The following is a 16,383-nucleotide window of genomic DNA, read 5'->3' as shown; positions in this document are numbered from 1 at the left end:
AGTAAGCTTTCAGAGTTCGTTGGTCCATGTCCTCTGTTCTGTGTAGAAGTAATTGTACTGAAATATTAAATGATTGGTCCTGACATTCTTAATGGCGAGTTATATCTAAAACGTAGTAATTAATTAAACACTAAGTTGGTAGTGAATGCTTTCTTGGTTTCACCATCTTGACCAGAAGAAAAAGAGCAAAATGTTTTCCGCATACCGTCTTCCATTGTTATTGTCAATCAAAATACACAATACCTGCTGATATTGTGTATCTCCCCACCTATTCATTGCCCGAGAGTCCTTGTTTCCCTATAGAAATCTGCATCTTTGCATTTCCAGTGCTTAGCATTAACCTAGCTTCTCATTTTTTTAACATTCATTTGAGTGCTTCTTCCAAAATAATTTACTGGATTGGTTCCTACGTTTGATGTGATTAAATTCAACTTGCACATTTTATGGACGAAAGTTCAATTTGTTTAATTGTACCCTTGGACCAAAACCGATGGCTGGCTGAAGAATCACCATGTGTAAAAATAGTTTTCTCTATCACCCACTAATTGGTTTTGGTGGTAATAGTCTTCGGTGGGTGACATCAACTGGCAATAGAACAGAGTCCATGTCACAAAACACTAGCAGATAATAGACATTAATAGAAAAATCAAACTTGGTGCATAAGTGTAGAGTTTTGCTATTATTTTAAAACAAAATGGGAGTCAAAGTATAGAAAATAAGTAGCATATGATTTTGTGGGCTACTAGAAATCTTATAGGCTAGATAAACTACGTTCAGTGCAGTAAAGAGGAAGTGCTGTGATGCTGGACATGCCGTCTTTCGGATGAGCTATTAAACTGATCAGATGGATGTAAACAATCCCATGGCACTGTTCAAAGAAGAGCAGGGGAGATCTCTCTGTGTTCTAGCCAGCATTTATCCCTCAACTAGCAACACCAAAACAGTCATCTGGTTTATCTTATTGCTGTTTGTGGGACCATGCTGTGTGGAATTTGGCTGCCATGTTTGCCTATATGACAACAGCACTTTGAAAGTACTTCAGCGACTTTGGGATGTCCTTAAGATGTGAAAGGCCCCGTATAAATTCTCTCTTTAGTTTGGGTCAATGCAAGGTAAATTTGGCTCCACCATGATGCAAACTATACAGATTAATTTGGATAAAAAATTACGCAAGCCACTTAGCCAAGAGGTGCGAAATCATCTCCAGGAGGTAATCTCATGTCTCTTTTTTGTGTTGCTCTCATTATAATATAACTACAGTCTAATGCGAAGCCAAGTCTAAAAAAAAAACTCATGGGAGCTTTTCTACCATTTTTAAAAATAGTCTTAACTCTGGCAGAGAACAGATGAGAGGCTCAACTCTCGCAACATCAAACTTAACCGGCACTCAGGTGCGGGAACAAGTTTGCATGAGCGAAGCTTCGTTGTTCCTTGGCAGAGCGTTATTGTGCAAGCCAGTGGTACAACTTGAATCTGTTGACTTCACGCCGTGGTATATAATACTGATCCGAGACCAGCACTTGCACACTTGGATTCCAGAAGTTGTTTTGAGTGCGCAGTGATATCCTCGCCAAGCCTTTGGTCATTGTAGCACAGTTGCTTCTTCAAATACTTGGCCCAAAAATGACCAGTGCATCCCCCAACTGCAGTCGATATTTGTCTATTTCCCCTGATAACAGCCAGGCGTACATTCCAAACACAAGCCGTCTTTTGGATGAGATATTAAACTGATCAGATGGATGTAAACGATCCCACGGCACTGTTCAAAGAAGAGCAGGGGAGATATGTGAATGCATCCCTTTATACATGTGAATGCATCCCTTTAGATACAGCCGTCTTATATAGAATTACAGAGAATTTGCAGCACAGAAACAGGCCATTCAGCCCAAATGGTGTTTATGTTCCATACCAGCCTCCCCCATTGTACTTCATCTCACCCTTTCTGCACATCCTTCTATTCCTTTCTCCCTCATGTACTTATCTAGATTCCCCTTAAAGGCAGCTATGCTATTCGCCCCAACTACTCCATGTGGTAGCAAGTTCCACATTTCTAACCACTCTCTGGGTAAAGTTCTAGGGTGCGTTACCAACAGATCCAAGTTATTTAGATACATGAGAAAACTTTTTTTAAAAAAACACTCAGATGTCCTCAGAAATGTGCTGGCGTTTGCCACTTGGGACAGCCAAGTGGCGATTTGTAACAGTGACTTACCGTGGGAAACAGTTAAGCTTTCAAGCACGAATTGACACTGTGATCACTGGCTAGTGGGAGATGCAGCGCAGTTATTTACATTCTATATCTTTGACAGGCTTAAAATCTATAAATAGTTTTACCAGGGTGGCGTATTTAGTAAAAAGAAAAGGCCAAAAAAACCTTGTATGCCTGTGAGTATTTCAGGTTGAGTGTCTGCGCATTGGTAATTTACAAGGGGCATCCACATTACTGTAGTTAGTTAATTTGCAAGAGACATCTACATTACAGTAATGCACCTTTGGTTACTGTAATCCGACTGCAGATAGATGTGTAAAAAAAACTCCTCGCTCTCTCTCTCTCTCTTTGTCTCATCCTTTGCTCTGGCCAGCTTCTACTTGGGAATTGGTACTGACTGACCCCCCTCCCACCTAGAAAAGGAGGGCAACACTGCTTACTTGTGTATCGTATAACTTTACAATCCAATTTAATAACCCAGCGTTATATGAGAAAGATAATAATCTAGTTTGTCTTTTTTTTCCGAGTGCCTTCAGTCGCTCTCTATGGAATGCATTTGGAATATAAAATATATGATAAATAAATAGATTGTTTTTCTCTCTCTCTCTCTCTCTCTTATTAAATATTGTTTCTTTCCACTACGCTCGCTGCTTTGTTTTTTTTTTCCCTTCGGTTTGTACCATCTGCGAGCGGTTGCCGGGGAGGGTTGTGTTGGAGCGGTTGCACTGACCGTGTGAAGCGGGCTGGGGTTTCGGGGATCGCGGCGGGCGCATAAACAAGACAACCCTGAGAGCACCTGAATGCTCCAAAAGAGTGGGACACGGGCCCCCCATCTCCCCCTCCTCCTCTCCCCTCACTCCCTTTAACGGCGATGCACCTTGTTGGTTTGTATATTTAGTAAAATGATCCCTCCCTTTCCTTCCATCCATCCATCTACCCTCCTCCTCCTAAAGTACTCATGCAGCAAAGATCTCCCCTCCCTCCCCTCCCCACCTTGTACCAATCTGATGCTGCCCGTTTCCACGGTGAAAATTCCCTCAGGCTCCTAATGAGAAGACAGGATCTACCAGCAAAAATAATCCATTCAAATTACTACACGGCGGCTTTTCAAACAATCAGCACGAAAGCACTGGTATTGCCTCTTTTAAAAATAATGTATCTTTTTTTTATATATATATATATATAGTGTGCATATTACAGTGATTCCCCTCACAGAGTAACACTGTAGGTTAAACGTTACTGTGTGGTTGTTTCATCCCCCCCACACTTCCATTTGTTAAAACTGCCCCTGTGTTTTCTGTCTTTAACTGTCCGTCAAATCTGATGTATTCCTTTTTGCAGGAACGAGTCTTCCGGCGCCTGGTCCACTCTGGGATGTAAAACTGTGCTTACCGATGCATCCCATACGAAATGCTTGTGTGATCGTCTGTCTACATTCGCCATTTTGGCTAAGCAACCCAGAGAAATAGTAAGTAAAAAAAAAAATAATGATTATAATAAATCCCATTTTTTTTTCTTGGCAAACTGTGGCAGATATTAAAGATTTTTTCTCTCTCTCTCTCTCTCTGAAGCGGCTGTAGAACGAGTCTAATGCATATAAACCTCTTGTCATGTGGGGTTAAATAAATAATTGATTACTGTGTTACATGGGGCATTTTTTTTTAAATCTGGGGGAAGAAAATAAAAAGAGAGAAACTAGTGAACACATTATGGAAATAAAATATAAATGGGATCATCTGCTTACCTGATGACAATGTTTTCTTTAATGACTATAGATTAATGATATATATATATATATATATAAGAACATGTTGTATTGAAGAGAATATGAGCATTTATTGCTGTTGGGGAAATATTTGAATGTATTCGGTCTTACATCAAGCTGCGATATTTAAAATGCCTTTGAAAAGTACACGAGAAATTCCGACACGTTATAACGAAGAAATTGTATTTCACCAGGGTCAGGGTCTGTGTGTGTGTTGGGGTACCGTTACTTGTAAGGGTTATTATTCCATTGAACACCCCCTTCCCATCCCACGTTTTAGTGTATGCTTAATCCACGCCCTGTTACAAAGAGAGAGAAGCTAGATCGTTTTCGTAAAAGGGGAATTAAGGGAAACGGCGTCCAGCAAGACCTTGCACCTGATTGATCGCCCGTCGAGAAATTCTTGAAAAGGCAAAGAAGCTCCCAAAATAAGCAGAGGTGTGTGGTGTGGAGGGATGCTGAGAAAGTACACCTTCTCCTTGTACCTGCCCCCTATACCTGTCCTGTTCCTTTTGCTTTCCTGGGGAAGGTGTACAAAGAATAATGGGGTGCAGGGCCCAACGCTTTTTTCTTTTTTCGTAACCCAAATAGATAAACGGTTTTTATTTATTTTTCAATGCAAGGAGTCTTATTTTGTTATTTGTGTAAAAGGTACTGATGAATGTTGCAATATTCACTTTCAGACTAGCAGAGCATGAACCATCTCAAAGGTGGGACTTGTGCCCTTGTCGCACTGTGCACTTGGCATTTTTGATGGCATGGTATTTGCCACAGTGCCATAAACGTGCCGTAGAATGGTTTTGCAGTGGTGTGAATTCTGGCACTGTTAGCAAGATCACCTGTGGTGCTGGGTAACTGCAACTGGTGCAAATTCTGGGCCGGGGGGGGGGGGGGGGGGAAGGGGTGGGGAGGGGGCAGGAGGAAAGTTAACTTTTAGAAATGACCTCTGGCTATCGGTCATACTGCCATTCACTTTCCAAAGACTGAAAAGAGCCAACTGTCTCGTTTTCTCTTAGTAAAATCTCACTGCTAGTTATGGGGCCTGGTTTGAATATCCAGGAGCGGGACCCTTCCGTCTCATGCTCCACCTCAACAAGGGATGGTAATGTGAATGTGACCTCGCACTTGTATCACTGTTTGCCATACTGTCAGTGCTGCACAGGTTGGTAAAATACAACATGAGAGTTGGTGCATGGTAGGGTTTGGTTTGGTTGACGCTGGAATTTTGGAATATATGGATAAATATTACGAATTATATTCTGGTTATAAAACCCGGTTGATTCGTGAGCAAGTGAGATGATGCACATAATTGATTGATGATTGGGGTGAGACCTGTTGGGTTTTGCGATCAATCGCCTGCATAAATACTGCAAGTTGAAAATGGCCTTGTTCTTCACAGAACGGAATGGCAATGTCATATCACTTTGGAATTTAAATGCGTTTTCAATCTGGTGACGCAGCCCAGGTTTGTAGTCCATTGTTGGAATGCAGTGGCCCTTTCTGAGTAAAGTAAAGTGAAGGGGATATAAAGAATTAACTTCTCGACCCAGTTGCAGGGGTCTCGTCTTAATATCTACCCAGCCTTAATAAATTCCTATCTATTTTGACTGTTAGAAATGTCCCATTTTGTACCCATTGTAACTCACTGGGAATACTGCTTCCAGCCAACTAATTGAATGCCTGTTTACAACATTGTAGGGGAGCGACATTACTATGTAGCATTTGCTGCTCCTCCCTGTTTAGCGACTCCTGAGCCATTGCCTTTGCTTCCTCGTTGCTTCCTCCAGCATCTCCCCTTTTGAGTTGCCATATAGGCCACTTATTGGTCTTCCCCTTTTTGACAACAGCTCTTCACATTCCTTAAAGAGCTGGAAAATGTCAAGTTTATCAGTTGATTTTCTTTTCCAGAGTTATCACCCCTTTCGTTCCTAACTTAAAGATATGAAGGTACATGCATGCATACCACTGTATCGTAACACCCCTGTCAGTTTACATTACTTCAGTCACTGGCTAGTTTTCTCGTGATGTATTAATAGAATAAAATGCCAGACACTCCTGCCATTCTTTCCTGTTCACACTCTTATTAGACCTTTTTAAAATAGAAGAGTGCTGCATGATCAGTAGATCACATTCAGATCAGCGTAGATACCTATGACAACAGAGTTATAAAACTGTAAATAATGGAGGAAGAAGGAGTTCCAATTTTTTTTCCTTATCCCTGCATGACATTCCAAAGTACATATTACATAGAATTACATGGATAATTACATAGATAAATACAGGAGAGACAGTCACGGGAAATGCAGTATGGTAGCATATGGCAGCTTGGCTCACTTGGTAGCACTTTTGTCTCTGAGTCAGAAGGCTGTAGATTCAAGCACATAACTTAGGCTTCAGGGCTTCAGCACATAATTTAGGCTAGGGGTGTCTTGCCTGTGGTCCTATGACCACATGAAGTCTCTGAGCCTTGGCAAACCAATCCTCAAAATCCAAGCATCTCAGTTTTATTTGCCCAGATATGTCGTATTTGCTAGTTTGTTGTTTGAATTTTGCGGGCCTGGAAGTTTGTAAAGGGTTGTTTTATGCACTGTTACCTCATTATTAGATAAATCCTAAATTGGAACACCACGATCTGTTGGCATGAGCAACTTGAGATATATGCTAATTAATGGGAACGTTCATTTATGTATGGCCCCAAAGGTTATGGTGTGAAATTATCTGGCCCATGAAGAAAAAGCTTGGATATCCTGATGTAGGCTGACACTTCAATGTAGTACTGAAGGAGTGCTGCACTGCTGAAGGTGCTGTCCTTCAGATTCAACATCAACAACAGCAACAACAACAAATTGCATTTATACAGCGCCTTTAATGTAGTAAAACATCCCTAGGCGCTTCATTTGACACCGACCCACATAAGGGGATATTAGGACAGATGGCCAAAAGCTTGGTCAAACAGATAGGTTTTAAGGAGTGACTTAAAGGAGGAGAGAGAGGTTTATGAGGGATTTCCAGAGTATAGGGCCTAAGCAGCTGAAGGCGCGGCCGCCAGTGGTGGAGCGATGAAAATCGAGCATGCACCAGAGGCCAGAATTGAAGGAGCGCAGAGATCTCGGAGGGTTGTAGGGCTGGGGGAGGTTACAGAGATAGGGAAAGGTGAGGCCATAGGGGGATTTAAACGCAAGGATGAGAATTAAACCAAGGTCCCATCTGTCTCTTTTGGTTAGATGTTAAAAATCGCTGGACATTGTTTTGTAAAGGGACAGTGTCCTCCTTCAAAAACACTACTGCCAAATGCATATTAACTGGTCATTCATCGCATTGCTGTATGTGGGATTTGGTTCTGTTGAAAATGGCTACTAATGTTTGCCTACATAACAGTAGTAACTGCATTTTCAAAGTAATTCATGGTGCATGTAGCGATTTGAGACATTTCTGGGAGCCATGATAAGGTGTTATATAAATGCAAGTCTTCCTTTTCTTTCTATACAGTCAATGCCACATTGAATGAACACCCACTATAACAAATTTTTATTGTGAAAAGCTGCTCTCATTATATGCTGACTTGACAGTATGCAAGTGCCCCATACATGATCTATTCTAAAATTGGAATCATGATGCCAGTTTAAAATTGGACTGACTTTAGAAACTGAAAAGGTGACAGCATTTTTGCCACATACTCTAAAGAACCTGGCTGTTTTAATTTGGATTATCAATACAATTGATTGATATGCTTGGCAAGTCTCATACACCAATCGATGGTGTGCTTCTTTCCATTCATCAACAAGATCCTAATGTTTTTGGGCTTTACCCATTCATATACATAAATGGCCAAAATTGATGAGGAACTTCCACTTCCCTATCCCTTATTCATCCCCTTACCCGCTATTATTTTGAATGAAATAATATATTCTTTTTGGGGCAGAGTGACCAGTGTCAGCTTGGCTGGTGGAACTCTTATCTCCGAGTCAGAAGATTGTGAGTTCAAGCCCTACTTACAGACTTGAACAAGTAATCTGGGCTGACGCTGCAGTGCAGAACTGAGGGAGTGTTTCATTGTTGGAGGTGCCATCTTTTGGGTGAGATGTTAAACTGAGATCCTGTCGGCACCAGGTGGATGTAACTGATCCCATGACATTATTCAAAGAAGAGGAGGGTGCTCTTTCAGTGTCATAGCCACCAAAGTTGGTCATTCTTCATGTACTATTTGTGGGGTCTCCCTATGTGCAAATTGTCTGAATGTTTGCCGACATAACAATAGTGACTGCACTTCAAAGTAATTCCATTGGTTGTAAAATGCTTTAGGATGCCATGAGGCTGTAGTAAGGTGCTACCTTAATGCAGGTTCTTCTTAGGTACAATGGCTGCAGATCTGTCAGTAATGAAAAACATTACCATGTCCCTGCTATCACAGGGACACAGAAACAATAGTACATGATAACAGAAGAAAATAATTTGCCTGTTCTGATGTTTAAATATCCAATTAATGAGGCTATAATGTCCATAAAGTAAAGGAGATAACCTACAGCTTACACAATATATCACAAGAACCTTTCTTTGTGTGAGGATGGGTGGGTGTATGGATGGATGCGTAGATTGATGGATAGATTTATATAATATATACTGGATGTAAATTTCAAACATTTTCTTGTCTTCTTCATATTGCTCAAGCATTATTACCTCAGGATATTTTTATCTGCTCACAAAATTAAAATGTCAAGTTCTGAAAGTGGTGTTTGACTAATCCTTATGCAATGACATTTGAAGTTACACACATTTGAGGGAGGACGGAGTGGTCTAAAATATCCTGCAGTCTATTAGGGATCATTTAATTAGGTGGGCACCCGTTCCATCGTCAATTCCAGGGTATATTGGAGTCACTGAGATGAATGGCCTCCAAAAACTTCTTTATAATTTTTAAGTGTTCCTGGCTCCACTCACCAATACATTGTTCTCAGATCTTTGAGAGGGTCAGTACAGACTTCATTTGGAACAATAACCAGGAGCTAACTCCCCTGAGGAGAGCATTTTCATTGCAGTGTGCTGATCAACTAATGTGAAATTCAACTCTTTGGTGTTCAGTATGACTGATATTTGAAATAATTATTTCTAAATCGCTTTTTCTGAAGCCTTGCTCCCCCAACCTCTTTACAACCCACCCTCCCAGTTATGGGCTTTAGGAAATGGCCAAACCTGGGGCTTGGTATCAGTAGGCTCCTGCTCATTTGATTAGATACAAGTTTGCACAAAACTGATTTCTGTCATTATTGCCAACTTCAGCACCTTATAATCTCAGAATAGCCGGGTCTAGTCATGTGACTAAGAGAGTCAGAAGCTGAGTTGATTTTGAGGAATGTAACTTGCTTTTCAAGTCTGTTACCTACTCTTTGCAGTTCCTTTCAAACTTTGGAGTCTTTGAGATGGACAGAGAGATGTGGAAATATACGAAGAACTATATGTGTGAGTGGAGTGAAACCTAAGGACAATTTTAAACTAAAAACAGAAAATGCTGGAAATACTCAGCAGGTCAGGCAGCATCTGTGGAGAGAGCAACAGAGTTAACATTTCAGCTCAATGACCTTTCTTCAGAACTGGAAGAGGTTAGAGATTTAACATTTTACAAGCAAGTACACACCGTCTTTTGGATGATACATTAAACCGAGGCCCCATCTGCCCTCTCAGGTGGATGTAAAAGATCCCACAGCACTGTTTCGAAGAACAGCAGGAGAGTTCTCCCTGGTGTCCTGGCCAGTATTTATCCCTCAACCAATATCACTAAAACAGATTATTTGGTCATTATCTCATTACGTGTCTAGCCGTTGCTCGGTGGGTAGCTGTCTTGCCTATACATCTCCACATCTTGCCTATACATCAGAAGGTTGTGGATTCAAGCCACACTCCATAGTCTCCAGTACAAAATCTACATTGACACTCTCAGTGCAGTACTAAGGGAGTGCTGCACTGTCGGAGGTGCCGTCTTTCAGATGAGACATAAAGTGAGGCCCTGCCTGCTCTCTTAGGTGGGCGTAAAAGATCCGATCGCAGTATTTTAAAGAAGAGCAGAGAAGTTCTCCCTGGTGTCCTGGACCAATATTTATTAAAACCCTGTACAGAAAGTTAAAACCCTGCACTGAAAGTTGAATTGTAATAGTAATCGTCACTAACTGTAAATAAACTGTTTAATACATTTTTTAAAAAATAAGCAAGGGAAAGAAAGGGTTGGAGGGAGAGGAGGGGAGGAAAGAACAAAAGGGAAGGTCTGTGATAGGGTGGAGGGTAGGACTCATTAAATGACAAAAGGGAAGATGGTGCAAGGCAAAAGGGATTGGTAATGGGACAAGTAAAGAAACAAAAGATGGGTCTAGAGGAGCTGTAAGTAGCAAGAGCGGAACCATTACCAGCATCTGCTGTCTGAAAAAATAGGAGCAGTGGTTATGATCTGAAAAAAATAGAAGTTACAATCTGGAAATAGGCCATTTGGCCCAACCAATCCATGTCAGCGTTTACCCTCCACGTGATGAAACTGTCCTAATCGCATTTGTTTGCCTTGTTCCCATATCCCTTCAACCCCTTTTCCTTGATCCACCTATCCAATCTAACCTTGAATGTTGACAGTTTCTCCCTCAACCACTAACCCTGGAAGCAAATTCCCCAGCCTCACAACTCTCTGTAAAGAGGTTTCTCCTGCCCTCAGTTCTAAATTTATTATGTTTAATCTTGTATCGTTGGCCCCTCATTCTAGACCCCGTAACTATTCAAAACAGTCTGCTTCTATCTAATATGTCCCATCCTGTCATGATTTTAAACACTTCTATCTGATCGCCCCATAATCTGCATTGTTCTAATGAAAAATGCTCCAACTTTTCAAGTCTTTCTTCATATTTGTATTTCCTCATACCAAGCAGCATTTCAGTTGTTGAAATCAATGTTGAGTCCGGAAAGTTGTGAAGTCTATTTAATTTTAAAATTTTGAACTATTCTTTCGTACTTCTGTTCAAAGTGGCTAAGGAATAATGTTAAGCAAACATCCTCCCTCATCTCTTTGTCAATCTCAAAGAGAGCCTCTGAAGACTCCAAAGTTTGCAAAAAGTTGGTAACAGTCTTGAGAAGCAAGTTACGTTCCTAGAAATCAACTCAGGTTCAGTGAACAACGAGTAGGATAGTAAATGTTCCAAAACTTTTTGAAAATATCCTTCTAATCTTATCCTCAACTATGCCCTGAACAAGGACATGGGGTCAACCCTAAATGGTGTGACTTCAATGGAAAAGCAAATCGGGCGCAGTGTAAAATAGGATGCCAATTCGCTATCGTCCATTTCGCACTTTCAACAAAGGCCAAACTCGCCACCAATCAGTTTGATGCTGGTGTCGGAGAATTGGTTTTGGAATATCCTTCTCAGGTGGAAATATCCTGTTTCTCTACTTTTCCAAACAGGGACAGCTTAAATCTTTGATTGGATACCTTTAGAAAACTATACCTAGACCCTTGACAGATCCCAAAAACCCTGGGGTAAATTTTCATCTATTCATCGCCTTGGTGGTAAACTGGTGGAGCGGATCGCCAACCCATTGTGGAACCTGCCCCATTTTTGGCCAGATTATCACACAGGCAGTGAAGAGGAAAATTTACCCCCTTGTTTCTTATTTCCATTCAGTTCAAGAATTGACTGCTTTGAAAAGTGAGATAAAGGATTAACAATGATGGCCGATATCAATAACAGTGTTTACTGTATTAGCCTATTTTTTATTGGAATATCAACACTGTTACAATTTGTAGGTTATAGTTGTACCATCCATTGAAAAAAAATCATAAACAAAGAATTTAATAAATGATCATTAAGCAATACTCAAAAAGGTAAGAAAACCATTGTGACAGGTAGTTGGAAAGACAGTCAGATAGACAGGCAAATAGATAGGTAGGTAGATTGGACAGATGGACAGAAATAGATAAAAAGACAGATAGAATGACAATAGCTGAGATTTCGTCCGCCTTATCTTTAGCGGTTGATTGCGGAAACCCCGTTTACACGTGTAATGGGGTTTCCACCAATCTTCCACCAAAGTTATGGTGGACAATCAAGAGAACCCCCAAGGAAATTCCCAGCAAGTTGTCCGTCAGTTTTATATTCCTGTACACCAAGACATTTGATATAACACACAATGTCCATGGTTTCCTCTGTGGCTCTCACTAATGGCAAACCCATGTGATGATATACTTCTTTGATTGTTCCCAAAAAAGCATCCTAAAAAAGGGGAGGACTATTCTTTAAAGTATGTAGAGAGGCATTAAAAATATATCTCGTTGTACAAAAATGCACTGTAAAACCTTTCTGTTAGTCACATAATCGGTAACCTGCAACTGATTGCATCACAATCACTATTGAGGGGCAAGAGTAGAACTTTAGTAAGAGGTAACGGGATAGATCTTGACTTTGTGCGATAGTGTAAAATAGGTGATAGCGAGTCAACAACCCATTTTACATTCACTTCAACGGAAATAAAAATCGGGAGAGATATAAAACAGGCTGCCGACTCGTTATCACCCGTTTTACACAATCGCGCAAAGTCAAGATCTGCCCCAGTGAATATTGTAACGGCAGTTTACACACATCTTAGGGGTTCTGGTAATAATGTAGATTGCTTGAGCTGTTTTTAACATTACATCACCTGAATCTCCTGACCGTGTAATTGCTTTACAACAAATACAAGGGAAGGGACCTTATCTCCTTGTACTTTCTGAAAATTCTATACAGAGTAATGGGCAACAGGGAGTGGATTTCAGTGCTGTAACCTAATTAAGAGGTTCAAGTGGTATCATAAACCATCAGCATGAAGCCCAAGTCTTTTACGAACCCCTCAATTAGATTATAGCATTGATATCATTCCCCATTGTCCATTATTTTACGCTGTATACCAGACATTTTTTGTGGGTAATTGAATTAGTAAATCTTACAGTATTTAGCTGAGGTATGGCACTTTTACTCTATTCCAAGTTCATGAAGTGAACTAAGAGTTGGTAGTGATACGCATTGACCAGAGTAATAAGCATGTTTATCCCATCATTACTGAAGATTTATTGATAAATAATTTGCAGTTGACTACTGGGAAATTCTATGCCTAGTATATATATTATATCCTTTAAACTACATCTTCTCATGTTTAAATCATGGCAATTATTTTCAGAGAATTCTGCATGTCTGGTATCAGACACCCATGGTGCTATTGTACCAATGAGCTCAGATGGACTTTAATCTTTATGATCAGGGGTAGCCTTACCATTCACCATTTTCCACAGTTTACATAGAATGGGGAAAGTATCTTGTATGTGTGTTCATTAAGGATCACCGGTCTGAATTACAGGTGTGCAAAGAGTCTCTGATTGAGTGTGTACATCATCTTCTGTTTTTGTAAATCCTGCACAATATTTATCAACATATAATTAAAAGGCTTGCAAAAAGCAAATGACGCTTTTAAATATGTAGACCTGGAGTTTCTTCCATGGGCGTAACCCGGAAGTTAGACCCCAAAATGCGCCCAGTGTTGCCTCATTTTGCCTATGTCAAGTTACATTCAAGTATCCTCCCAATCTCATTAGAATAGGCCAGAGCTTAAAATGGGCGTAAATGGGCATAAATCAGCAGAAACAATCGGGGCCCAAAGATACGCCGAACCCACCCCAGTATATTTCTTTTTGAGTCTTAAAATTTAAGTTTCAGCTCATTTAACCATCATTCATGCCCATCAGGCACAGCAGGTTTCAGTGGGGGAAGCTTTTCGATTTTTGATGTGCCATAAAAATCCATTCAAAGAAACAGAAAATAACAGAGCAGGTCTCAGTGGGGATACATTTTTTAAAAACGCTCAAAAAATTGCAATTAAATGAACAGAAAAATGACTTTGTTTCCTGTTGCGCCTGAAAATCTGGTGGCAATGTTGAGAGACCCTCAAACAACCACAACTGGAGGATACTCGTCTTGGAGAGTCGGGGCGTGGCCAGTTTTGTGGGCGGAGATTCGTTTGGGCGGAGGGTTTAATGGACGGACATAAAATGGAAACTTGAGCACGTTGTAGTTATACTTGTAACTCACGCTCAAAACAGCCACCATCTTTTAAACCACGAAATTGGTTTGCGCCCAGATTACGGGAGTCTCTGGTACGAATGCGGACGAAACTCGAGACCGTAAGATAGGACATCAAATCTGTAGGGTGGGACATCTGAGGTGTGGCAACTAAATCTGTCTGGAGCAGAATAAAAATCAAGTGCCATGCTTTCTGATTGGTTCAAACAAGCAACATAAGTAAGCTTCCGATTCGCTGAAATATAAATCAGTGAAGATCCCATAGAAACTTGCAGTAAAGCAATCACTTGATAGATTGCAATTTCTACACTGAATTTATTTTTGAAAATGATTCCAGATGCTATTTTTATTTCTGACTTTGCTATATATAGCCAAATAAATAGTGCTTATAACAAAACAAACACAAGAAAGTAACGAATGCTCCTAATATCATTAAACTTGCCTGCATTGTTGCCCATATATAACACATTTCTACACTTACTGTTTCTTTCTAGAGGCCTAACTGTCTCAGGGGCCCAGATTTGTTCCTTGCCTCCAACTTTGGGCCTTGTTACCCTTTTCATTGCTTTGGACAGCAGACCAGAGTCCTATTCATCCTCATATGTGTGATGATTGACAGAGTCTTGCATTTTTTTTATTGCCCTGTATTATTTTTCATCCCTGCTCCATTGTGCTTCTTCTATCTGACCTCTTCATATTTCTACTGGGCTCAATCGTACATGCATGTTGGAGGAGCTTCATCTGTTGCACATGTGAGCATTCCTTATTGAAAAACAATCACCAAAGATGCAGATGGCAACACGCAGCACACACGCACACAAAGGGTAAAATTTATACTTTTAGGAGGAACATGCCATTTAAAAGCAAGTTATAACATGCAACTGAAGAGGCAAATTAACAGACACATATGAGAAAAGAAGTACGACATATCAAAGAGAAACGTAATGTAACAATGTCCATTTTCCACAACTTACATAGAAAGGGGAAAGTATCCTGCATCCATGGCCTCGCCCCCCCATCTCTGTAACCTCCTCCAGCCCTACAACCCTCCGAGATCTCTGCGCTCCTCCAATTCTGGCCTCTTGCGCATCCCCGATTTTAATCACTCCACCATTGGCGGCTGTGCCTTCAGCTGCCTAGGCCCTAAGCTCTGGAATTCCCTCCCTAAACCTCTCTACCTCCCTCTCCTCCTTTAAGATGCTCCTTAAAACCTACCTCTTCGACCAAACTTTTGGTCACCTGTCCTAAATCTCCTTATGTGTCAAATTTGGTTTGATAATGCTCCTGTGAAGCGCCTTGGGACATTTTACTGTGTTAACGGCGCTATATAAATTCAAGCTGTTGTTGTATATATGTTCAATAGGAATCATTATTTTTCTTTGTGAGCAGCACTATGGAGGTTTAACTGGCTGGCTCCACATCCAACCATGTGCATTGTACAAGTCATGATATCACTTCCATTCCAGTGAGGAACATCCAGCTGATACATGAGAAGGCGCCTGCACAGATCATGTGACAAAATAATGCTACATTCCTCATTGTTTCTGCTGAATACATTTTAGAGTCAAGTCATTGTTATTAAAAGATAAATGCAGTCAGACTCAGGAAGGACTGTTGCCTCCAGTGGGTATTAGCAACTCATAACTGCAGAGGAAAATGCCATTAGACTTAAAAGTGTTGCTAATGTTACTATCCGGCTTTGGGATATTACTCTTGTGACAGAGGGCAAAAGAGTAATGTCCCATTTCAGAGCACATCACTGTTGCTTTGCTAACCTCTCTCTACCTCTCTCTCCTCCTTTGAGACTCTCCTTAAAACCTACCTCTCTGACCAAGTTTTTGGTCACCTGTCCTAATACCTCTTTATGTGGCTCGTTGTCAAATTTTGTCTGATAACGCCCCTGTGAAGCGTCTTGGGACAGATTATTACGTTAAAGAAGCTATATTAATGCAAGTTGTCGTAGTGCAGGCTTCAGTAAAAACCGCAGTTCCCATGGCTATACTTTCCAGTTGATGGGATGTTGTTAAAAGTATACTACTTATCAACTCTTAGATTTCAAATCCTGATTGTGGGACTGGCAGAACTGAGTAACACCAATTAGCGGTCAACTCTGTTTGTACAAAAACAAGAAGTATGGAGTTGACTTTCTTACCTACAGAAAGTCTTGTGAATAGATCACGCTAACAATCCAATTTAACCACATATCACCAATTCTGCCATTCAGCAACCTACTTACATTGACATGTCATCATGCAAATGATTCTAGTCTGTCCTCATTGCAAGCAATGGCCATGCAGATGCAGACTGAAGCTAAATATTCCAGTCGCCTGTGA

The 16,383-nt window shown here is 40.7% G+C and overlaps 1 protein-coding gene across 4 annotated transcripts in view; it reads left to right on the top strand.

Moving 5' to 3' along the window:
- LOC137321595 (adhesion G protein-coupled receptor B3-like) overlaps positions 1 to 16,383 on the top strand; it is a 261,507-nt gene that overhangs the window by 104,729 nt on the left and 140,395 nt on the right. For 3 of the 4 annotated variants that reach the window (XM_067984040.1, XM_067984039.1, XM_067984038.1), the window contains exon 4: positions 3,551 to 3,677. The gene's annotated coding sequence lies outside the window, so the exon portion shown is untranslated. Of the gene's footprint in view, positions 1 to 3,257; positions 3,342 to 3,550; positions 3,678 to 16,383 lie in introns of those variants that run through there. The other variant, XM_067984037.1, reaches the window with a different exon arrangement.

Source organism: Heptranchias perlo, chromosome 5, assembly GCF_035084215.1.
Source record: "Heptranchias perlo isolate sHepPer1 chromosome 5, sHepPer1.hap1, whole genome shotgun sequence".
Classification (NCBI taxonomy): Eukaryota; Metazoa; Chordata; class Chondrichthyes; order Hexanchiformes; family Hexanchidae; genus Heptranchias; species Heptranchias perlo.
This window is presented reverse-complemented; position numbering and strand designations above follow the sequence as displayed.